The sequence below is a fragment of the Lissotriton helveticus genome, chromosome 2_1 (assembly GCF_964261635.1).
Source record: "Lissotriton helveticus chromosome 2_1, aLisHel1.1, whole genome shotgun sequence".
NCBI lineage: Eukaryota > Metazoa > Chordata > Amphibia > Caudata > Salamandridae > Lissotriton > Lissotriton helveticus.
This window is the reverse complement of record NC_136059.1, coordinates 176,579,031-176,603,206: the sequence shown is the minus strand read 5'-3', so window position 1 is coordinate 176,603,206 and position 24,176 is coordinate 176,579,031.

Sequence of the window (24,176 nt, the reverse complement as noted above, 5' to 3'; positions counted from 1 at the left end):
TGAACTCAGACAAGACGGAAGTCCTCATCCTGGGACCATCACCCTCCGCCTGGGACGACTCCTGGTGGCCCCCAGCCCTGGGCACCGCTCCCAAGCCAACAGACCACGCACACAACCTAGGCTTCATCCTGGACTCCTCCCTCTCGATGACCAGACAAGTCAACACCGTCTCCTCATCATGCTTCCACACCCTTCGCATGCTTCGCAAGATCTTCCGATGGATCCCGACCGAAACCAGGAAGACGGTCACCCAGGCCCTCGTCACCAGCCTACTGGACTACGGAAACACCCTCTATGCCGGAACCACAGCCAAGCTACAGAAAAGACTCCAACGCATCCAGAACGCCTCCGCCCGACTCATACTGGACATCCCCCGACGAAGCCACATCTCCGGCCACCTGAGGGACCTGCACTGGCTCCCCGTCAACAAGAGGATCACGTTCAGGCTCCTCACCCACGCACACAAGTCTCTCCACGACCTGGGCCCCAAGTACCTCAACGACCGCCTGACCTTCTACACGCCCACCCGCCAGCTACGGTCCACCAGCCTCGCCCTCGCCGCCGTACCACGCATCCGAAGAGCCACCGTCGGAGGCAGATCCTTCTCCTACCTGGCGGCCAAGACATGGAACTCCCTCCCCATCCACCTTCGGCTGACCCAGGACCACCTCGCCTTCAGGAGACAACTCAAGACCTGGCTGTTCGAGCAGTAGCGGACCCCCTCCCCCAAGCGCCTTGAGACCCTTCCGGGTGAGTAGTGCACTTTACAAGTGTTATGATTGATTGATTGATTGAGAGTTGAAAGGGGCAGTAAAACACTGGCATACCCCAAATACAGTCACTAAGATCCACCTAGCTTGGTGTCCGAGCAGAGTATATCTTGAGGACACTGGAAAATGAATATGAAGGTTTCAGAATTAGCAAAGATGAACCAAGTAGATTTCCGTAATCAAATTGTAAGAAGGGAGATGAGATGGCCGGCTATGATGAGACATGTTCTACAGTTGTCTTAGACCAGGAAAGGAATCAAACTTTCAACACTTGATGCAGTCAGAAGAGCAGTTGCTTTCTGGAGCCAAAATTGAAAGATAGATGTAACATTTTCCTATCCGTTGCTTCATGAATATAAAATATTGACGGAGATGGAGAACGTGGAAGGGGAACCCAAAAGGAACACTTTGTGGCATATTTACAAACCCCTATCTCCACCGAAGCATTGCTTTTTTGGGCATTCCGGTGGCCTATCGCCATTTTCAATTTTTACAAGGTGTCGCCACTTAGCTTGGTGTAACAACATTTTGTTAAAATGCCCCTTTCCGTCCCAGTCCTCTGAGGAAAGGGCATGCAATTGGTGTTGCTGTGGGTGTTCCACCACAACACCAATCGGTTTTTTATGCTGCCCCAGATTTACAAGGAGGTGTAAATCTGTGGCAGTGCCAAAAACTAATCCCATGGAAGAACAGGCATTGAATGGCGCACAAGGGAAAATGCTTTTATTTCACATCATTTTTGCTTTTTATATGTGTGATGCAATTCTCCTAAAATGCCATTAATGATTGTTTATTACCAAGGAGGTCTACCTTAAATAATGAGAATTTTCTTCTTCTATGTGTGCTGCAGAATGCCATTATGGGTCATTCCCTGCAATGCAGGCACCATTGCACTATGGTGCAAGGGTGCCTGCGTTGGCGCTAGGCAGCCAATTTAAGCACCGGCACTAGGCAAAACACAGTTGTACGTCATACTGTAGTAAATATAGTGCACTCCTGCATTTTGAAATTGTCGGAGGGAGGAGCTGCCAAGTTTGGCGTTACTTAGCGGTCCAAAATATTCTAGTTAATATGTCCCTACATATGCTGACACTTGTCACCTGGAGTTTAAGAGAAATTAGAACATTGGAATGCTGAGCGCTCCATTGAAGACAATGGAGTGCTCCAGGGTTCTAATGGCCGGTAGAAGCTCGGAGCTCCAACATTCCAATGTTTGTTCACGTCTCTTGCTGTGAACAAAGGCCTTATGGAGCCTGATGGGATTTCTCTATTAATCATGTCACTAAATCCCGAAAAGAATACTATTTCTATTTGTTAAAGAACATTATAACCTTCATTCAGGCATAGCCAGAAACTGAATTTTTATAGAGCTAATAAAGGCAAAATGTTGATAAGATGGAGCAATGCTGTTAAAGAAGGATAAATGGCCAATAACTGCAAAAGCTGAAAGAAGGTTCATCAGCACAGTCTGCAAATGAGCCAAAATTCTTTCACCCTTTCACTTGGAAATGAGTGAGAGGTTCAGGAAAACAGCACTTTGATTGCCTAGAAGTGGGAGCTCCACAATTGGTCACATGAAATCTAGATCCACTTAAGAAAAAGGCATTCCAGTCTGATGTGTGAGGCAGAAGACTGGTGTACTCATATGTATCAATGGATGAGGGATAGCTGCAACACTGGATAGCGGTAGCCTAGTCACCTGGATCCTCTAACCATATTACACAAGACACTAGAAAATGTATCTCCATCGAGAGAGCAAAGGCTACATCTAGGAAGAAGATTCACATTCCCAAAGAAATTGATGGATTTTATACAAAACTATGCATCCTCACACTCATTGGCAATACATGAAATGGCAGAAAGCAAACTGCATATTTGCATGGAATCAATTCTTCCATGTTTCGTAGCAAAGACTTGTTACATAGACAAAACCACAATGAATATGGTTCCGGAGGTAGTCTTCACCTTCACTTAGCCTTAAAACATAAAACAACAGTGGTATTGTTCAAGTATAAAGTGATTCAGAGAAGCGAGGACGGTCAAGAAGAAACACTTGCTGATGTTCTGCAAGCACTCTCCTCAAAACCACTCACTCAATAATTGTGACCTGTTAATAAGAGGCAGTAGCAGTTTACCACAGTAGTTTACCCCAGCAGTAAGGATTTAACAACATATGTGTGCATGTAAGTTAGGAGAAGCATTCACCTCTGGGGAGATAAGGAAGTCCATGTCTCACTCTACAGTTTCAATGTTGAGTGAGAATGGTTGAGAGTCAATCATAAGAATACAGCCAAAATATAGTGACTGTGTGTAAGATAGTCAAAATGTCCGCAGGAGACAAGTGAGGAGAAATGCGAGAAAACAATATTGCTGAATGCGAGGGAGGAGCCAGAGACAAACTTGGCTGTAACTTGGCTGTAAATTGGAAAAATAACCATCAAACAGTTACCAGCAATGTATTTGAAGAACCCGCTACCTTAAATACTGAATCTGCCCTCAGTAACCCAGAAGAGGAAGCTGGGTGCCATCTTGGTTTGGGAGGCTTTCATTAGGATTGCCAGTTGTGGATCTTCAGTAAAGGTTTTCGAGGTACATTCTTTTGGTGTAGAACTTATGAAAATCTTGTTTTCCTGGTGGGGTTCTTCACTGAATTGTTATCACGAGTCCAAATTGGGCTTAAATGTGCCATCACACCGTCCATGAATCCTCCGTCTTAGCAGACATACTTTAAGAAATAGAAAACAATCAATGATAAATTTCAATGAGGAATGCTGTACTCTAAAGTTTATATCTAGTGATCATACCAGCAAAGTCAAGTAAAAGAATTTCTATGAGTTTATGTATGTATTAGAGCCTTGACCCCAGACTTCAAGTGATGACAGTCTCTGAAAAAAATGCCTTGCCAGAAGAGGCTGTTGTTATACTATACTTTCTTACCTCCACAAATGGAAATATGGAATTCTATTTGTTTCCAGTACCAATATTGCAAACTATGACAGCAATCTAGCTAGATGAACCCAGAGAGCAGAATTTCATCTAACAACCATAAAGGTTGGAAATTCCACTCACAAAACTATTGTTTCTGAGCTGGTTGCAGCTCCACTGAACACCAGATATGTACCATTTACCAGCTAAACTGACACAGAAAGTTCATATATTGTCAATGTGTGAGTGGAAGATTGGGCGACACTCTAGTGTAAAAATGATAGCATTGCTTAGCACTTGCTGATATGAAAGATGTATTCAAACAGTTTGACGGAATGCTATCAGTTGGAATCATCGCGTAATCAAGCAGTTGTTATGCTTCTCTGTTGTGTCCCTGAGTGCAACAGTAAATGGGTTACTATGATTTATCTCAAGCTCTGACAAAGAATCTTATCTGACCAATGCACCTGATCAAGACTTCATGGCACATTGCACTGTTTAACAGGATGTCAATTTAGTCCTTTAGACCATTAAAGTGAGTAGATTATAGTTTGATGAGTCCATAAGGTTATGGAGGAGTCTGCCTAATCTATCCACTTACATTTTATGAATTCAACTATATAGTGCTACAGTTACATTCAAGCACTTGGTGGAAAATATTTTAGTATACATGAGTCTTTTGGATGTCTTAGTGAATGTTAATGACAACATGGGGCCTGATTCCCAAAGGAAAGTTTACATGCAGACATCTACATTTATGAAGTTTTTCATCTAAGACTAGGTTTAGATGTCCCCCCAAATGGAATTCACCAGGAAAGGCTAAAATCTACATTTGGATTCCTATTATATGCCTGTTCTCCACACTGGCAGTGGAGGTTTCCACACCTGCGATGGAGCAACTCATCCATCGAATCTGTAACGTTCTCTGAGGACTGGAAGCATGCTGCACTCACGGCCATCCTCAAGAAAACGTCAGCAGAACCAAATGTACAGAGCTACTTCCGGCCCATCTCGCTGTCCCATACCCAGCTAAGGTGATAGAAAAAGCAATCAACCAACAACTCATCAATTACCTGGAACTCCACACCCTTCTTGGCCACTCCCAATTGGACTTTTGAAGCATCCACAGTACAGGGGCAGCACTCATCGCCGCCACAAATGAGATCCGCCCCCTAGTACTAACCATTTCACTAATTAACTTTCAGTCATACGGGGTAATGCACTGAAAATTTAATTCAATAGGAGTCCAACCAAATCGTATCTGGAAGCATCCGGGTGCATCGTACTCGGTCGATTGGACTCCCTTGATCCAATTTGGTTGACAACTATTCCCAAACCCATTCGGTGGGGAAGCTTTCCAAACCGCATCAGAATCTGGCCCTTAGTTGGAATATTGCAGGGCTTCGGTCTAAGATTGTTCTGCCTGAATGGTTAACCTTCATAAAGGGTTATGATTTTTTTATGTTCCAGGAGACTTGGGATATCTTGCCCTCTACGATTGATGGCTTTCAATGCCTCAGTGGCCCTGCTACACCTTCCTGCCATGGCTGCACCTGAGGGGGTCTGGCTGTCTGGATGAGTGTAATTACTGGGGATTGGGTTTGTTCTTTAGAGACTCAAAGTAGCGACTTTCAAATTGTATCAATGAAGAATCACATAAATCTGTCTCTAGTAAAAAAAAAAAAAAGGATTGTACTAGTCTCCTAATCACATAGGGCCCGATTATGATGCGATTCGGAAATCATTCCAACTGAATTGGTTTGGGAATGTTTTCCGACCGACTTGGATCGGGAGTGTCCGATCGACCAATGACAATGCAACTGGATGTTTACAGATACGATTCAGTCCGACTCCCATTGACTTCAATTGGAGCTTTTATTCCGACCAAATGCATAGGCTCCCATTGAAGAAAAGGAGGTCTGGGGACAATCAGGCACCCTGCGGCTGGCACCCCTTTTACCAGCCACACTGTGCAAGGCTGGTAAGGGGAGACCCATGGGTACCCCACGGGCCCAATAGGGAAGGCTTCAGGGGCCGGTGGGCCTGCTACAGGTCACCAAAGTCTGATTCCGACTGCCGATTTGAGTCATATGGCATGATTCGAAAAGGCTGTCCGAATCCAGCATCGTAATCGTTTGCTCGGAAACGGGGCCCGTAGAGACATATGAGTATCCTCCATGCGGCTCAGTAATTCCTAATGCCTAACTCACATCATAATCGGTTGGTCAGAAACCTTTCTGATTCGGGGGTCAATTCCGACGGCGTTTGGAAGGGCTCCGAATCAATTTGGGTCTGCCAAATTCGATCCAGATACCTTGTTTCAGACCGATTCGTTCACACTTCCGAATAGCCAACTATGATGCCTGGAAACTGTTAGGGCTGACCAAATCGGTTCCGAAAGGCATTCGGAGAGATCGAGCCTTTCCGGAGCTTATTCATACAGCTCTATGGACTCGGTTTCTGAGCGAGTGAGTGCGATGACCGATTCGGACTGCATTTCTGATTTGGTTTGCCAGGAATAAAATGGCTGCCGGTATCACTCTTTGTGGGCCCATAGCAGGCCCCCCTTCACCCAGGGCCATCCGCATCAAGCCCACGGAGGGTACCCATGGTTCCCTCTTCCTAACCATGCACAATGTGGCAGGCACCATGAGGTTCCTGCCACAGGGTGCAAGGTTTCCCCCAACCACCCCTTTCTTCAAAGGGAGCCTGTCTTCACGTTCTAAACACAGGCTCCCATTGAAATCAATGGGAGGTCTACTGAATCGGATCCAGATGCATATGGATGCATCATACTCAGCTGGTCGGACTCCCCGATCCACCTTGCACAGAAAGCATTCCGGTACCGATTCGGTCAGTATGCTTCTGAACGAGATCAGAATAAGGCCCCTGGTTAGAAAGACACGTTCCTGATCCGATTCAAATGAGCAAATGCCATTAGGAGGCCTTCCAAACCGCATCGTAATCAACCGCCAAGTTTCCTGTATTGTTTGATTAGCGCGCTTTTAGATCAGATCACCTCAACTAGGCAAACAGCGCATCTTTGTCTGGCAGGAGATTTTAACATGAAACTTTTCATCAAACATAATGCACATAAAACTGACATACAACCCGTAGCAACTAAAGTCTCTAGAAGCCATGACTTGTTGGCTTATCTCACTGATGGAAATGTTATTAATGTGATGGAAGCAGCAGGGACAATTGATTCTGCCACCCACACCTATAGAGGTTTACTAGGTTGCGTGTAATAGATTACGTTTTTATTACATGCAACCTAGTAAACATACTACTGTATGGGACAGCAACTACATCAGCTTATGGCAATCATAATCCCTTTGAGATAGACTTACTACCATTCAAAGGTAGAAACGTAGGGTGGACAAAGGCAACAGTAAACTCCAGCCATCAACAGATCTTCTATGATTGATTTGGAGATTGCACGACCCGTCCCATTTTATTGAGAGAATAATCAGGGAGAACATGGAACTGGTAAAACAATGTCTAGAGGGATATGATACTGCCCATCAGGTAGTTTGGGTATTTATTCGCCTATAACTAAGAATAAGGGAGGCACTGTTAAAGCCCTCCCACCCTTCAGCTAGCCCCCCCTAGATGGTTTAACCACAACTGCTCAGTGGCAAACTGTAAGTTATGTCAGGCTCTTGCAACCAAACCCAGAGACCCAGCAGCAGTGGCCATCGCACGGAAACAACATAATGATAAAATATAAACACTGATTATTGGACTCCTCTACTGTCCAATGTTTTACTGTTTTTAACAATTTAGCTAATTCCCCAATGCCTGCTTCATGGTCGACCTCTATTAAAGTGCCTGTATTTTAAAAAAGGTGATCTGGTCTCAACCTGGTTCTTATAGGCCTATTTCATTGATAGACATCACAGTTGAAGTCCTGGGGAAGGTCATATACAATAGAATTATGGATTGGATTCAAACCAAGAGTCCACTTTCCATGTCAGCAGGGGTTTAGGGAAAAAAGTGCCGACGATTGAGTAATGTTTAAACCTGAACCTGGTGCTCAGTAAATACACTGCTTCTAAACAATCCCCACTCTATCTGACATTTAGGGACTTGACCCAAGCCTTTGATTGTGTAAACCGTTCAAAATTATGGCACTTGCTTATCGTGTGTAACATGAACGAAGCACCAGTGCGCTTTCTGGTGTATTTGCACACTGACATGAAGTCGAGAATCAAAATTAGCAGACAAGGTGAGGTGACTGATGATATCAATGTCTGTGAAGGAGTGAAGCAGGGGTGTGTGTGTTGGCCCCTCTCCTATTTATTTTATACATCAAAAAACTCCACCCTTTGATAAGTAACATTTCACCAGATTGCCCAAAATTAAAGGTATACTGTTACTAACTCTTTTTAAAGCAGATGACGAGGTGCTCATGAAACACACTCCCAGGGCACTGGGTCTCCCCTGGTGCTTGCCTTTGTGGAATTTATGGCCACCCTAGACCTTTGGAAAAAATTTCAAAATCTCACATTATGGTGTATGGCCCAAAGTGGAAACAGCTTACCTCTCTATTTACCTTCCCTTATGTGGGAGTTACTTTTTCAGCTACAGAGTCTTGGGTACCCAACATCACATAGCACAGAGTTAAACTGCCTAGTGCAATTGGCTTGGTATGTAGTCTTCCCCAACATATGGGCCTTGGGCTCCTTATTCCGATACTGCAAGTCTACATATCCCACTGTGTCTCTATCGCCATGTATGGGGCTAAGCTATGGGGTATAACAAAATATGAGGCTATTCAGAGGGAAGATAATTGCTTCTCTAGGAGACTCCTCCCAGTCCCCATTTCCACATCCAGTTTTATTTGTCATAAAGAGCTGGGCCTGTCTTTCTTGGAAAATTCTACTGGAGCCTGTCCGGCGCTATCGTGGCTAGTGATTTGGAAAAATGTTGAGGCTAGCTTATCAAGAGACATTATTTTGGATTGTTTGTCATGTGAAAGAGGCTTGTTAATTCCCTGGCTCTCATACATTAAATCTGTATACTGTACAATTGATATGGAACGTGGTTTTATGGAACAGGAAACTTTTAACACCCTCAGCAAAAAATATGTACAGCTAACCCTACATGACATGAACACTTACAAAGTAACTGGGAAATGTGCAAATGCAATGATATAGACTATCTGAGTAGAATTCAACGAAACCGTCCATCTAACTATCTTTGGTGTGTGCACAGGGGCTGGGAACGCTCACTACTATTCTGTCTTAGGGCAGATACAGTGAGATGTTTGCTATGTTTTCCACTGGGCTTTATGAAGAACCTAGACAGTAGCCCCTGTCCCTGTGATGGCAAGTCGGGGCAATACATTTTGCATTTAGCATTTTTTGGTAAATATTGTACAAGATTTACCAGGTTACTTTTAATCCCACTTTAAAAAAATAAATATCTTGGCATCAGGCATGTCAGATTAGCCTTAGATCATCTATTGCAACTGACCGACAACGAAACCATTGTGTATTGTAGTGTAGTTCCTATTATCCCAATAGGCTCTGCGCATTGGAATAATATCTTCAATAGTATAGACGTAGGACAGAGGTTAACTAGATCTTCTACTGACGATATTAGACTTAAAGTTTAGTGTTTGCCAGCTAGCTCAGAGTTCACTAGAAACTTTCTCGAACATACAAGGAGGAGTTTAACCTCCCTGGATAGACAAGAAGGGATTTAGTTTCTGACAACCATAGAACATGACAACTTTGCTCTCCCCTAATCAAGAGTGTATCTCTAGAGTCGTGTGAAAACAAAAGACAACTTATTTTACTCAGTCAGTTCAGTGCATTCTTAGTTTCACCAGATTGTAGAGAAAAGGAAGAGACGGGCGTGTTCAATAAAATATGTTATTTATTGATCAGTCTCTTTTCTCATACAAGAGAAATGAATCGCTATTATTGCAATACTTATCGTTAAGTAAAGTGCATACAGTAATAACAGAATTATAAAATAATACTGTAAAAGCATTGATATGGTTTCTTAGCCATATGATACTTAAAATGGATAAAATAGATACATACATATATACATTGACTAATCGTACTCAACTGGTGCTTCTAACTACGCCTACCCCAATGTACCGCACCTAAGCCTAATACGTGGGCGGGAGTAGATAAGTAGCAGTTTAAGTTAAGTTTGCTTTGCCGAGGGTCTGCTTCAAGAATTCTCTGCAAGGGGTTATTCAGTTCAGTATCTGGGATTTAGAAGGCTGGAGGGCTGGTATCTCTATCTCAGGGCTTGATATCCCAGCTGCCTGCAAGGGCGGCTGGAAGCGCCGGAGCTGGATTTCTCGGCAGGAGAAAAGGCAGCGTCTCTCTCTCAGCGTGTCAGAAAGGAGGGGCAGCGTCTGTGGGCTTCGCTGTCAGCTGGGCTCCTCGGCAAGTCTCGCTGCTCCAATCTTGTCACCACCTCGTGTGTTTGCTTAAGGCAATGTCGGTATTATTTATACCTGAAAGGTGCCGAGATTGACGTAAGGATGGACATAAATACGTCAATAAGGATGTCATACGAACTGGTCATTCGCACATTCTTTACTGAAGTTCTCGGCTAAATCAAAACAATGGCTGCGGGAATTACCCAGGTCGCTGTAGGTTTGATTTGTTTTGAGAACACCGTATGCCTATTAGGGGGCTGGAGAAATAGTTCTTGCCTAATGAGATGGCATGCACTATGACCTAATCAGATAACGGGCTTCTGTGCCGTTGTATGGCTAATCAGATAACGGGTTTCTGTGCAGTTGAATGGCTGCTAGTTAATTATTAACCAGACAAGGGTCAGAAATAGGGGGATCGATACAGTAACAAAGAGATTCTATCAATGTGTAGTGATTTAATTTTTATTTTTATTTTTGTGGGTGGTAAAAATCTAATAAATAAACTCTCTCTTAGGGTGATAAAGATGAGAGCACAATGTGCTTTTTAAAATACCCCTCACACACTAAAAAAATCCAATAGTGTCATGCTTCATCATTGGGGTCTTCCCGTCCCTCTACGGGGCGGGGCGTGCTACGACCTGACCGACTACGCGGGAGCACTAGTATGGTGACAAGGCTATGTGACAGTGCAAAGTGGGTGATGTCAGTGAAGTGTACGGACCTAATAATGTGTGGGAATTTAAAAAAGGTTAAAAATCCTCTGGCTAGTGGAAAAAAACAATTTATTCACTTCCCTAGCTGGGGACGTTAAGAAGGGGGTTTTGAGGTGGAGCAATTCGCTGCAACCTGGTCTACATGTTTCGTAGGCAGTCCCCTACTGCCTACTCATCAGGACCTTCTAATGGCCCCTACTAGAACAAAGCTCAGTTGCTAAGTGTAATAAGCCTGTCGTCCTAAAAACTAGCAGTAAAAATCCACTGTTAGTTTTAGCTTCAGGGCATGAGCTGGCCCCAGGGAAGCAAAAATATCAAAAACGATGACCTGATTATGGTCTCTGTAAAGCAAATAGGAAAAAAAGGGGAGAGAAAAGCACAGATTTTTACAATTGTAACTGTAATTTGTCTATAGGCACTCATTATTATTAGCGCCACAAGTCCCACTTATCATTTTCATTTGCCCATTTAACAATGAATGTACTTAAGACTTTATGGACAGAGTGATGGTTCAATCTGCCATCCCCTGAATGTTCGTTATTTTGCCCGAACATTGTGATGCCCCTTGTAATTAGGGCTGGTTTCATCTCAACATACACACACTCTCATAACTCAATGCACACAGCGGCACCCCACAGGGTTAAAAAAGAGGAACCCGACTCTTTCAATGCCAGTGGTGGTCTTAGAATCAATCATTAAAATCCCCAAAAAGGCACACCCCATTTATTGAATAGTTAGCGATACATACTGCTGTGGCGCATGTGGTATGCCCCATGAGCTGACAAACGGTAGGTATTCACCGCGGCGCTCTGAAAAAGAGAAACCACGCCCTTAGCGTCGCAAAAAACACACCCAACAAACATTGCAGCCCCTGTCTCAAAAGCCAAGTGTTTTGAGACCTTTGGCAAAGTCTATAACTCACATTGTCCGCATAATCATTTTGCCTTACTTCTACCCGTATTGCCGCTCTGAAGAATGATCGCGTCTGGGGCAGAGTGATCATATAAGCTCCACCAGGCGCCGGTGTCGCGTTTAGAAGTCTACTTGCAAGACTAGCGCGCTGACCCAAGATGGCCGCCTGGGATGGAACGGGAGTGTGCTATTACGGAAGTCTTTCTTCCGTGCCTATTGACTTGACAGAAGTTACCAGCCCAAATATTTTTTAGAAAAAAACGTAATTGGTGGAAATGTAATCCCATCATAACTGCTTGTCATTTCTCAGTGATAATTCTCTTAAACGAACATTTATGTGGATTCGGTTTTGTTAAATCACACTGGAGCCCCTTGAAAGGCAAAAACGGGCCAGATTGTGTTACAGGCTCACAGAAGGAATATACCATTAGAATTATTTTATACACTGGAAAATTTCCAACTGCGATCCTGCAATACAATCTGGGCAGAGGCCCGACAGCATCTGACAGTTTTTTTACTCTATATACTGGTATATTCCTTCTGTGAGCCTGTAACACAATCTGGCCCGTTTTTGCCTTTCAAGGGGCTCCAGTGTGATTTAACAAAACCGAATCCACATAAAGGTTCGTTTAAGAGAATTATCACTGAGAAATGACAAGCAGTTATGATGGGATTACATTTCCACCAATTACGTTTTTTTCTAAAAAATATTTGGGCTGGTAACTTCTGTCAAGTCAATAGGCACGGAAGAAAGACTTCCGTAATAGCACACTCCCGTTCCATCCCAGGCGGCCATCTTGGGTCAGCGCGCTAGTCTTGCAAGTAGACTTCTAAACGCGACACCGGCGCCTGGTGGAGCTTATATGATCACTCTGACCCAGACGCGATCATTCTTCAGAGCGGCAATACGGGTAGAAGTAAGGCAAAATGATTATGCGGACAATGTGAGTTATAGACTTTGCCAAAGGTCTCAAAACACTTGGCTTTTGAGACAGGGGCTGCAATGTTTGTTGGGTGTGTTTTTTGCAACGCTAAGGGCGTGGTTTCTCTTTTTCAGAGCGCCGCGGTGAATACCTACCGATTGTCAGCTCATGGGGCCTACCACATGCGCCACAGCATTATGTATCGCTAACTATTCAATAACTGGGGTGTGCCTTTTTGGGGATTTTAATGATTGATTCTAAGACCACCACTGGCATTGAAAGAGTCGGGTTCCTCTTTTTTAACCCTGTGGGGTGCCGCTGTGTGCATTGAGTTATGAGAGTGTGTGTGTGTTGAGATGAAACCAGCCCTAATTACAAGGGGCATCACAATGTTCTGGCAAAATAACGAACATTCAGGGGATGGCAGATTGAACCATCACTCTGTCCATAAAGTCTTAAGTACATTCATTGTTAAATGGGCAAATGAAAATGATAAGTGGGACTTGTGGCGCTAATAATAATGAGTGCCTATAGACAAATTACAGTTACAATTGTAAAAATCTGTGCTTTTCTCTCCCCTTTTTTTCCTATTTGCTTTACAGAGACCATAATCAGGTCATCGTTTTTGATATTTTTGCTTCCCTGGGGCCAGCTCATGCCCTGAAGCTAAAACTAACAGTGGATTTTTACTGCTAGTTTTTAGGACGACAGGCTTATTACACTTAGCAACTGAGCTTTGTTCTAGTAGGGGCCATTAGAAGGTCCTGATGAGTAGGCAGTAGGGGACTGCCTACGAAACATGTAGACCAGGTTGCAGCGAATTGCTCCACCTCAAAACCCCCTTCTTAACGTCCCCAGCTAGGGAAGTGAATAAATTGTTTTTTTCCACTAGCCAGAGGATTTTTAACCTTTTTTAAATTCCCACACATTATTAGGTCCCTACACTTCACTGACATCACCCACTTTGCACTGTCACATAGCCTTGTCACCATACTAGTGCTCCCGCGTAGTCGGTCAGGTCGTAGCACGCCCCGCCCCGTAGAGGGACGGGAAGACCCCAATGATGAAGCATGACACTATTGGATTTTTTTAGTGTGTGAGGGGTATTTTAAAAAGCACATTGTGCTCTCATCTTTATCACCCTAAGAGAGAGTTTATTTATTAGATTTTTACCACCCACAAAAATAAAAATTAAAATTAAATCACTACACATTGATAGAATCTCTTTGTTTATGCATATCGGATTGGAGGGTGATACTGTCAATACCTCTTCACTTCCTCTATTGGTTTGGGATCGATACAGTACCCATAGTAAATACATCACACCCACTCCACGTAATCTATGTCCATATTTACAAATCTAGGCATAGTAAACAAAACTAGTAGTGCATGTGTATACCGAACCACCCCAAAATACAATCAAATGCATTCTGAAAATTGGAAATGCGAAATACACGAAAAGATGAGTATAGTTACTATATGCACTTCAAACAGTATAATAATGCTAAATCTAATACGCATATTTTGAAATCAGCGTGAAATTACACATGAAATGGCTCTTAATACAGAAGAAAAAATTCGAGACCATCTCATCACAAAATCATAAATACTTGTGAACATGCTAGAGGGTAGCTAATGTCTCTAGAGTAGTTAAAAATAGAAATTTTGTTCTCTAGGAATAGTTTTACTTTAAGCAGAAGATAAGTGTCCCAAAAAATCGTAAATATTTTTGGAAATGGATGGGGAAAAAAAACAAATGTCTCGCTCTCCGTAAAAACTGGTGAGAAAATTTCTTATTGCTTTATTTTCAAAGTTGAAGGCCAAATTTAGGGTGTAGGGAACGCCGTGTGCTAGTTTCCTCAAAGTCATTCTTTCTGCTCTGGTGAAAACATCATATTGTTGAGACTTTCGAAAAAACTGTCAACTGCTTCTTGCGAAAGTTCCACTAACTCGGAAAAATTTAGTAACATGCATTCATGAGCATGATTGCCTTCATTGATGTTTCGATCAGCATAGCTGACAGAAGGTCGTACCTGATCGATGCTGCTTTCATCTTGTACTTCACTACTCTTCAATCGTAGTGGTGAGGCCTCCACGAATGCCGTCACCAGGATTGGTAGCCGCTGGGGACAGTACAATGCATGAGCCGTTACCGGACCCAACAAAGTCTCTGCGTCCATTGGCACATCCGATTGTAGTGTCAGACAGGTGTCCAACACGCATTCTTCGCCGCATGGCAAGCACCTTAATACAGGCATAACACAACTTTGCCACATCGGTCTAAATGAAAGAAACCAAGTCATGTTCAGGTCTCTAAGCCGGGCTATTCCAAGGACTTTAGTTATGCGGCCCCTGTAGCGTATGGCTAGGATCGTTTCTTCCATTGTCGCTGGTGTCTTGTCTGTGATGTGGTTTGCCATAGCGAAGTAACAGGATCAAAAATAGGATGCCTGCCACTAGTCCCAAAAGGAGAGGAAGTCCGCCAAAGATGGAATGGACAAAATCAGGAAAAATACCCAGGATGGCTTTGAATGGGGTTAAAGCTCCCGAAAACACTGTCTTAAATACACTCGAGATTCCACTTGTATCAGAAATATTTAAGATTTCGCTCATTATTTCTGCGAAATGTATGGGGGAATTGGTTGATAACAGTGAATGAATTTCTGCAGTTGTCCTTGCAACTTGGAGATCATACGTTTCTTTTGATTACGTTAACCGGGTTGGCGTCTGTAGGAGCACAGTCTTCATTCTGCTTAAAGTATCAATTCGAATAGAAGACATTTTCAAACTGGGCCATAACCTTGCCTCCCTGTCTCGAGCATCGTTTGGGAACAATACTCGTTCACAGCACATGACCTTCGTAGTCACGGTTATGAGATAAGGTTTTCCGGGCAGCAGACTGCAACATCTGCGATCTACAATTAGAATGTAACTCCCGTTCGAGAGTCTCCTAAAGAATGGTTCTATTTGTGTTGCAGGTGTGCCTAGCTGGTGACATGAAAGGTTATTTGTAGTCCCTTCACAGGCTCCATGCAAATTAATACCCTGACACAGAAGTGTACCGCTTAGTGATCTTGCACAATTATTGCCACTAAGAAACACATTCTGGCCTTTATTACTAACACACGTGTGTGTATAGGGCAGGTTCCATGTTGACTTAATGTACCCTTTACCCAACCTTTCATACTGGCCTGCCTGTATATATTTTTGGCAGGATTGAAACTGGAAAGTTGTTATCGGAATATTTATTATCCCATGTATTATCCATTCAATGACAGGTCGTTCTGACATTGTCAATGGTAATCTCTCAAGTTTTTCAATGCTCAGAATTGTATAGTCAGCACCCTTCTGTGCCAAACTGATTTGTTTATCAGTAAGGTTAAAGATATTAAATAGTGACGTTGTGTTGATTAAACGCCAAGGCACATAGCCTGAACGCAGATTCTGTAACGTCCCGCCAAGTTGTACAATAGAACGCAATTGGGACTGACCGTGTTGTAACATCAGTAAGTCTTGCGATATTATATCGATTGCTGAAGACACAATACTGTCCAGTGAATATATTCTGGAGGATAGAGTCATTAACCCATTGTCCACAACAGAAAGTGATTTTTCCAAATTAATACGGTCAATTTCCCGTATTTTTTCTGCTGTCTCAATTTGAGTTACTTTCCAAGCTTCATTGTAAGCTGCATATATAGAGGCCGCTATGAAACGTTTTTGACGCTGTTTGCGTGGTCCCATAATGAAATCACGCAAGTCAGCACCCTCTTGAAGTAAAGTTAGGTGTTGCTTAATTTCTGCCAGTGTGGATGTTTGTAGCCATTGAAGGCAGAGCTTGCCCACACTGTAAGTAGTTACTATCCCTGGATGTTGTCTCTGGGAATATCTAGGGTCTGGCCTGGTCAATTTGAACCCCTGTATTTTGTTCAGGAATCTGTCTTGACAGTTATTTGTATCTGTGGGCCAGATCAACCATTGTTTCCAATCAGGATGTGTTCTGTTTTGGTTTAGAATATGGTTCACGTCTATCTCAACATCTATAGAGTTATTACTGTTCGTTGTTGGCTTTGGAATAGACGGTTTGTTTAAGTCTTTGATTTTGGCTAAGCCAAGACAGGTAGTTTGTTGAATAGTGTCATTCAAAAATATAATTTGTTCTGGGATCATGCAGGCTCTGAACAATGATTCTATACCTTGTACTTGCCAATCTTTTGTACCCCAAACACTTTTTGTTTCAATGTTATTGTTCCAGAAATCAAAACCAAATGTATTCATTTGCTCAAAAAATGAATCTGAATATATCAATTTCGTGTTTGTAAGCATGGTCTTCATACCTATCTTATTTGACAATTTGAAATAAAATGTTTCTGCATTACTTGTGTTAAACCCTGAAAAATATGAATATTTATCATAAAATGTTTTAGAACTACCCTTTGGAGGAGTAGCACAATGTTCCCATTGGTTATAATTTAAAACGTTTCTAGGTTGTGCAGATTTATGGAGATAATGGTTACCATAGTGGTTGTAGCAGAACATTTGATCATAATTAGACGAACCCTGAAAATAATCATGTTCTGTAAATTTAGCAGACATTACTAGGTCAGACATCATATCATTAATACTTTCAAAGTCCCAATCATCAGCAAATGTACTTGGTTTTACAAAGTCACTTAACGAGATCTTAAATTGATGTGGATACTTCAGGATTTCAACCGGGCCATAGATTTCATAATCAGTATTGTCCCATGCTACACCGCCTGGTATAGGATTGGCTGTGAAGTTTACTGAAGAAAGTTCTCTTTTCTTGACGTGTGAAGATGTGTGTGGTTTAGGAACCAAGTTGATTTTCTGGCTTGCTGTGTCCATTTTAGCATATTTTCCCTCAATGAAATGTCCCAAGCATAGTACCATGATGAGCCAAAGTATGAGGACAAATGCACCTAATGTCACCCAAATTTCAATCCATGGAAAAGTCAGATAGGTCCCCTTTAGTTGATGAAAAAGTTCCTTTGCTTTGTCTTTAAAAGTTTTTGTTGATGGCTGTACTTCTGGTTCACTTGGATCTTCAGAAAAATCATCGAAGTTGATGAAGTAGCCGGATGCCGTTCTGTCAATTGTTCCAATTGCTTCTGGATTACTTTTTGCTTTTGGCTTTTGCTTTGTTTCATTAGAAAAGTCTGTAGTTACATCATCGTAGGTCGGTGTTTCTTGATGAAAAGCTTTGATTTGGGTTTTAAGAGGTTTAAGTTCCATTGCTTCATTGCATAGTCCTTGTTGTTTCACTGTAGATTGTTCAAATGTGATCAGTCTTTCAGTTTGAACCTCTGTGGATGTAGCAAACTTTGGTGTTCTGCTACTTCTTGGGAGTCCACTTGGCCTACTATTTGTTATCGGCCACATGATTGTGGTTTAACCAGGTCGATGGATATGACTCGGTTCTCCTTTTTACCAGCAAGGGGCGGTAGTACTACTGATCTTGTCCCGTTGATAGACAAGACAGGAACTGCTTTTTTGTAAGAAGGCCCAAATTCCTTCTTTACCGCGATCTTCTCTCTGACCAGATCCCCGACTTTTGGAATCCAGACAGGCCTTGTTGGGACAGGTGGTTTTTCTTCAGTGGTTGTTGGCTGCTGTTTCAACTTTATGTTGCTCAGGTCTTTTCTTGTTTCATTTAAGTCCTGTAAAATACCCAAGCGATCTTTGATATCAAAGCATTTTTCTTTAACCACTAAAGTCTGACTATCTAAGTCCTGGACTAACATTCTAGTCCCAAACAATAGTTCGTACGGACTGAGTCCTTTCAGAGAATTTCTTGGCAGGTTATTTAGACTACGTTGGACACTTATTAAATGTTTGACCCACCCAGCTCCTGAACCTAATACCTTTGCTGTTATAGATTGCTTTATGCCTTGGTTTTTTCTTTACACCATCCCGTTTCCCTCAGGAAGGAAGTGAGAAGAGTCCCGCAATGCAATGTTCATTCTGGCTAGGCACCCCCCATAAGCTGTTTTAGAGCTAAAGGAAAGATGTTGGTCAGAACGTAACATGCTTCTAGCGTATATGCCCTTATAGACTCGCAAATCTTTGTATAACAGTTCCGACGTCAGCCGAAAGTTGGGGTCTACATTATAAGTGAAGATAGTCTCTACATGTTAATACGACGCATTATTCATACTGGGTTTTTATTTTTTTGTTGATTTGATACATTCTGGAGTGAAACGCCATGGTATTAAACCGTTTCTCTCGCCACTGTGATCTCTGTTGCAGTCTGGGCAGTTTTTTACAAAAATGTGATGATGCAGGCTCATGCCTGGCCACCAGTACACTGATTGTAATTCTTCCAGAGAATCTTTTAGCTTAAGGTGTCTGAGACCCTCACCCATATGTGCGTCTGCTATTAACAAGCCTCTCCTGTTCATGTTTGGAATTACTCTATCCCCCACTCCAGGGATTCGAGCAAAAGGAACGGAGTTTGCATCGATTATGTATGTATAATTGAGTGGGTAATTGATCGGTAGCGCTGAGCAGTCGCCTTTTGATGGCGTTTTTACTGCCAGCACAGTTTCACCGTCAATGTATTTTACTGCACGCTTTTTTGTAGCTACGGAAGCCGATTTAGTTGCTACCGCTGTGGCTGTCTCAGCCAATGAATTCCCTGCAACGTGAACGCCATCACGCTGATGACTCAGTGAGTGTATCACGTGAGTTTTTGGTAGTTCTTTCTGTAAAAGAACTACTTGTTCCCAAAGCACTTTTTGCTTTATTGTTGCACCTGTGTCATCTTTGTAACCGTTTTGAATCCATTTCTGTAAATCGTTATTGTATGATTTGACGCAATACGAATCGCACACTATAAGTGTCGGGAATTTGCGATCAGCATTATCTAGCGCCATTTTTAACGCTATTATTTCAGTTTGTTGTTCTGAATTATTTTCCACTGAGGGTGTTTTTGTAAGTAGAGGTCTTAATTTACCTCCGTGCCACACGTCTTTTACAATTTCGCATGTGGCGTTGTAAGCCAGCTCTCCCCAAACTGAGGGTTGAGCATGACCGTCTGTATATATTACACAGGCGTACTGTCGTAAAGGCAGAATGTCGATTGGCAGAGGGTATTCTTTCTCATATTCTAGATATTTTAATTCTTTCATTTCTGGGTCAAAATAGTATTTTACTTTGTCTGTAGCAACAGAATTTACCCATTGTATCCATTCTGGATTCAGTGCCGTTGTCGGTAAATTACATGGTGTTGTTAATGCCTCAAAAGCTGATTCTGCTGTTCTGACTGTAACCTGTCTACCGTCGGCTTGGTATTTTTCTTTTGCTACAGCTGTTTGAACCGCATGAACAATGTTTTCCTTAATGCTGAACCTTTTTTCAGCTTCTGTGTACAAATGTGATTTGTATGCAATTGGTACCTTCTCTCCCTCATTAGAGGTTAGGTACGTGAATCCGCATCTTCCTGGGATGACTCGAATTACAAGGTTGCGTGTGTTGTCACGTGTTTGTAATTTTGTTTTAACTAACATATCTGTTTGTAAAGATCTCAACATTTCTGTGTGTTTTTGAGTCCAATTGATTCTTTTAAAATCTGGTTTTATAAGATCATAGAGAGGTTTAACTCTCTCTGCATAATTTATAATGTAAGTTCTTCCGAAATTTAGGAAACCTAGAATTGATTGTAAGTTTTTTAGTGTTCTAGGTGCTTGGATTACAGCACATTTCTCTAGGAAATTGTCAGAAAGGCTTTTGCCTTCACTTGATAGTTCATATCCTAAAAACAGGACAGTTAGATGGGCAATTCTTGACTTTTTAAAGTTGAATTTGTAACCCTCTGCTGCGAACCCAAGTATTATGGTGTTCACTCTCTTCAAGTGAGTATCCAAGTCATCATCTGTTAGATAGATGTCATCGACATAAGATAATGCCTCATCATCATATATTTGTAGTAACTCTGTTATTCTTGCTGAGAATAATCCTGGGCTGTTCTTGAACGCCTGGGGCAAACGACAGAAATTTGTTTGCGTGCCATTTATTGAGAACGCGGTCAAATATCTGATCTCTGGTGCTATATTTTGACAGAAGAATCCATTAGAGATGTCTAATGTTGTTTTGTATTTTTTGCGCACTATGTTATTCATTAGTGCAGCACTATGCAAATTTTGTACTGCAAAGGTTTTGCAACATGAGTTAAGGTGTCTGTAGTCCAAAACAAGACAATATGAATTGTCTGGTTTGGAGACAGGAAACAAAGGATTATTCATTTGTGAGGTGCAAGTTTCAATCACCCCCTGGTATTCAAGTTGATCTAGGATCTCTTTTACCCGTTTTTTAGCTTCTTGCTTAATTGGGTACTGCCTCTGAGCAGTAGGTTGTGATTTTAACTGGATTTTGTGAGGAGGAGAGTCCTCATCCCATCCTACATGGTTTTTATATAATGCAGGAGCTTGGGCTACTGCCCACTTTCTTGCAAGTGTATATTTTTTATGAATTGGAATATGATTTGAGAAGGCAGGCATAATTATTTCTTCGCCATGAGGGCACTCCCTGACAAACTCTGGTGGCCAGTCTCTTTCAGCTAGAAGGATATCATAGCCCTTGGAGAGATTATCCCAAAAGAGACCTCTTATTTTCCTAGTCTTATCCCCCTCTATACGCAATGTTACTTCATATATTTTATGAGGTTTGCTAACTCTGGTATCTGCAGTTTCCACCTGAATGTATTCATTCGTGTCCACTGTCTCCAGATGATTCATAAGGATCTTGCGAGCTATGCTCACTTCTGCTGCGCTGTCTAGCATTGTCTGAGCCCATTCTCTGTTTTTCAGCTGTGTCCTCAGTATTCTCGGCATTGTTGATTACTTTAATACTGGCTACCTTCTTTTTTGGAAACTTTTTATTTTGATGAGCAGGTTCCTTGTCTTTGGACTTGACGTGCTCTTCCCTGTGTTCTGACCGTCCTCTTCTTTCCGATTTCTGCGAGGAAGTATGAAAAGATTGAGAGGGACGTGTATCAATATCTTGATATCTATCAGGTTTTTTTAGATTATTCCTATTTCTAAGGTTGTATTTTTTCTCAGAGGGCTCCCTCTGGGGAGACTTGCGTCCTTGGTCCGGAGATCTTTCTCTCCGCCGAGGAGACCTTCCTCTGGACTGGAATCTTTTTTCTTTAGGAGTGGATTGTTTATTTCCATCCCAGCTCTTTTTTTGAGTGTTTAGATTATTTTTAATAAATACCTTTTCAGGATTTTCAATAAGTTGGGGTTTCACCGGTTTTCCACCCAAACTATCTCTTCCTAATTCTTCATATGATTTTTCTATGATTCTGGCAATTTCAAATGGTTGGTCTGCTATATCTGTCTCTTTCAACCTCTGGCGGATCGCCACATTTGCTGCTTCTCCCTTTATATTGGCTAATAATATTGCCGAGACCTGCTTGAAGTCTTTTAGTAATTTCATACCAAGAGTTAAAGCAGGTTCTGGACCGTATTCATCTTGAATTTGTTTTAGCACATCTGGTATTACTGACATGGATGGAACACCAAGTGTTTTTGTGTAAATGGAAGCAAAGACTGTACCCCAAGTGTCACAGTCCTCCACATGTGGTGTGATTCCCATTGGAAGACAGATAGTCAGAATCCTGTGTTTCTCAACCGGGGTGGTAACTGGAAATACCGCCTCTATTTGAGTGATTTTTTGTGCTAACCAGAATGGAATTTGTTCCCGTTTTGCAGGTACTTTACCTAGACAGGACTGTATGTTCTGTGGTGTAATTTTATTTGTGTTCCCCTGATGAGGGATCAGCTGTGGAATTTTAATAGCTGGTTGGACTGTTGAAGTCCGCATTACATATTGGACTATTTGTCTATGTATTTTAATTAATTGTTTTAGCTGTGCTAAAAGATATGGTGCAGACATTTCTTCAATGTCTGGATGTGGTGTGTATCCGGATAGGACCGGCCACGTTGCTCCTGGTCTACCTAGTGGACCGAGCCTGGTGATGTGATTATTATGTTTTAGGGCGCCATTAAACCAGAGCAGGTGCTCTTGGTATTTGAGTGGTATTTCCACCTCCTCGAAAGGAGTGTACTCATTTGGAGGTTCCTCTATTTTGTAATAGTGGAAGTCCTTTGTTACAGCGTTTGCTGCTGGAAAGTTTATCCATGAATAGAATACCTCTGTCTGCCGATATTCGTGTGCCTCAATTACGAATATGACTGTACCACCTCTCGGTGTCAGCCCATTTGCTATAAGTTTTAAAGTTATAGATTTCCTTATGTTGACCGGGATGAGTATTGCATCCGGGTCTTGCTGTAGGGGACTATTGTCTGCCGCTAGGAGTTGAGCTGCTATTCTAGCTGTCTCCCTTTCTTCTTCAGTTTCTGACATTCTACTGTCAAGAAGGTTATTTTGTTTATTTGCAGATCAGGTTTCTATGGAAACAAAGATTAGATGCACAATATTTTGGAACAGTGTATCCTTCAACGTTGAATAAACCAAGAACCATACATAGGAGTCTCCTCCTACTAAGTTTGGCGGATTTAACCTTTCACCCACTCCAGACGTCTTTGGAGTATTATGGGAAAAAGGGGTCTGTGTGAAAAAGCACGACTGAGTTACTCTAATGTCTTACGTTAGATTTATCGCCTATCCAAAACATTGGGCGCCATGTAGTGTAGTTCCTATTATCCCAATAGGCTCTGCGCATTGGAATAATATCTTCAATAGTATAGACGTAGGACAGAGGTTAACTAGGTCTTCTACTGACGATATTAGACTTAAAGCTTAGTGTTTGCCAGCTAGCTCAGAGTTCACTAGAAACTTTCTCGAATAGACAAGGAGGAGTTTAACCTCCCTGGATAGACAAGAAGGGATTTAGTTTCTGACAACCATAGAACATGACAACTTTGCTCTCCCCTAATCAAGAGTGTATCTCTAGAGTCGTGTGAAAACAAAAGACAACTTATTTTACTCAGTCAGTTCAGTGCATTCTTAGTTTCACCAGATTGTAGAGAAAAGGAAGAGACGGGCGTGTTCAATAAAAGATGTTATTTATTGATCAGTCTCTTTTCTCATACAAGAGAAATGAATCGCTATTATTGCAATACTTATCGTTAAGTAAAGTGCATACAGTAATAACAGAATTATAAAATAATACTGTAAAAGCATTGATATGGTTTCTTAGCCATATGATACTTAAAATGGATAAAATAGATACATACATATATACATTGACTAATCGTACTCAACTGGTGCTTCTAACTACGCCTACCCCAATGTACCTGACCTAAGCCTAATACGTGGGCGGGAGTAGATAAGTAGCAGTTTAAGTTAAGTTTGCTTTGCCAAGGGTCTGCTTCAAGAATTCTCTGCAAGGGGTTATTCAGTTCAGTACCTGGGATTTAGAAGGCTGGAGGGCTGATATCTCTATCTCAGGGCTTGATATCCCAGCTGCCTGCAAGGGCGGCTGGAAGCGCCGGAGCTGGATTTCTCGGCAGGAGAAAAGGCAGCGTCTCTCTCTCAGCGC